The sequence below is a fragment of the Arachis ipaensis genome, chromosome B04 (assembly GCF_000816755.2).
Source record: "Arachis ipaensis cultivar K30076 chromosome B04, Araip1.1, whole genome shotgun sequence".
Lineage (NCBI taxonomy): Eukaryota > Viridiplantae > Streptophyta > Magnoliopsida > Fabales > Fabaceae > Arachis > Arachis ipaensis.
The window spans coordinates 127,348,793-127,351,144 of NC_029788.2; positions in this window are offsets into that span (position 1 = coordinate 127,348,793).

The following is a 2,352-nucleotide window of genomic DNA, read 5'->3' on the forward strand; positions in this document are numbered from 1 at the left end:
TATAATTTTCAAATTATAATTTTTATTTCAGTCACCAAAAAAAGAATTTATGGTTTCCAAATATTTTTGTTTGTTTTCCTATTTAGTTTCGTCAAAATGGCAGAGTGCATCTAGTTTCATATGCGACAAAAAAGTGCCTTTAAAACTTAAAGATAAATTCTATCGCACCGCTATAAGACCGGTTATGCTTTATGGTACGGAGTGTTGGGCGGCTAAAGGGGAGCACGAATATAAGCTGAGTGTGGCAGAGATGAAGATGTTGAGATGGATGAGTGGTCATACGCGATTGGATAAAATAAGGAATGAAGATATAAGGGAGAGAGTTGGAGTAGCACCCATTGTGGAAAAGATGGTTGAATCGCGTCTTAGGTGGTTTAGACATGTGAGAAGAAGACCGATAGAACATTCAGTCAGGAGGGTGGATGAGATGGAAGATGGACAAGGGGCGAAAGACAGAGGAAGACCTAAGAAGACCATCCATAAGGTGGTCAAACGAGATCTACATGTAAATAGTCTCTCTGTAGACATGACACATGACAGAGCACAATGACGTCGTTTGATTCATGTAGTTAACCCTACTTAGTGGGACTAGGCTTTGTTGTTGTTGTTGTTGTTTTCCTATTCAGTTTAGTGTTGTTCCCATCACCCCAAATTAAGCCTAACTTAATTTGTTTTATAACATTTGTTTTGTTTTTATAATATATAGAATTTCCATTTTTGAGTCATTAGCCAAGCACATCATATTTTTATCATATTTAGGACGTTATTAGTATCATGCTTAGCTTTCAATGGCAATACAACTGAAAGATAAGGTTCCCATGTTTGGTAGCTTTCAAATACTAATTAATTTGATCTGATAATAAGTGAAATAAAACTGTTTAATTAGTGAGAGAAAATCATTCCATCTTCTCTTTATTTTTTTTTCCACGTTATATTCCAACAGTTTGTCAACTTTAATTCACGAGTCTCTTGAAAATTGATCCAAATTACTAAAATTTAACGATAAAAAAAAATCTTTGCTTGAGTTATGAAAATTACTCGTTATTTTGAATATAATCTAACTTAATTTTCTAAACCTACATACATACACTAATACATTGATATTATTCAATACAATAGATCTACGTTTGATTATTATTATGCCAAACTTTGATCATGACATTGATTGATAGAACTGTACGGTGTGTTTTCATTTATGTCAAATTGTTTTCTTCATCAAACCCAGGAACATTTTAATAATAGATCAAAATGCATGTTGGCTTTTACTACAACAAAATAAATATGATACTAACCTCTACATGTCTTAATTATTAAAATTTTGTTATGCATAATTTTGTTAAATTTTCAATTTATAACTTTTTCGTTATAGTAAAAAAAAATTAAGTAATAAAATCATCATAAAAAAAAATGCACCATATATATATATAGGCATCAATTCTAAGGCAACAAAGACTTATGTCTTAGTTAGCTACCAACATACTATAAGAGAAAGAGAAAAATCTTTATGTATAAATAAAAATTTTAATTTTGATGTATTGTAAAACAATTTTATACGTACATTTAATCGCATACATAACATTGTGTTTGCAAAAATAACTACATTTTATATTGACGGTTAATTTATTAAAATTAAACTTCCTAAATAATGATTTTTTTTTGTTTCCCGTGGTATCTCCAACCCGACACTTGTTTAAACGGACAAGTGAACTGACGACTCGACCAATGTAAGTTGGTTTAAATAATGCTTTTATTAGTATGCATGTGTTTTGAACTAACTAAGTAACTAGACCCAATAAAAATGTCCTTAATTACTTCTTTAAGTTGTTTAATCATTTGCCCTTATATATCTCATTCGCCAGGTACAAATTAAATCAATAATCATGGTTGGACCACATTAATGAAACACCGGTGCATGCAAGTAATTTACCTAATAAGTGAGGCACTTTGTTGAGAAATTGAAAGACATAGGTTTTCCAATTGAGTCCCTATTTGATTGAGGTTCCTTTCCTTGCATGTTAGTGCATCTCTTTCGGATAATAGCTTCACATGCATGCATGGGGACGGCATGCAATATAGTCAAACACTCTCACACAAAAACATACCCTTTTTTATCCCAACCAAAATTGTACTATATCATGAACTCAATATGCAGTTGTGAATAATTATTAGAACACAATATGGAAAAAGTTGATAAAAGTTAAAATTTGTGCATGCCACGTGATTCTAATATTATATATATTTTTTAGACATGTGATATTTCGATTTCTCAACTCATTTTTAATTTTCTCCTTTTTTATAAAAAAAAAAAAAAAAGATTTTTGTTCTTCATATTTTCTTGATTTTTTAAACTTT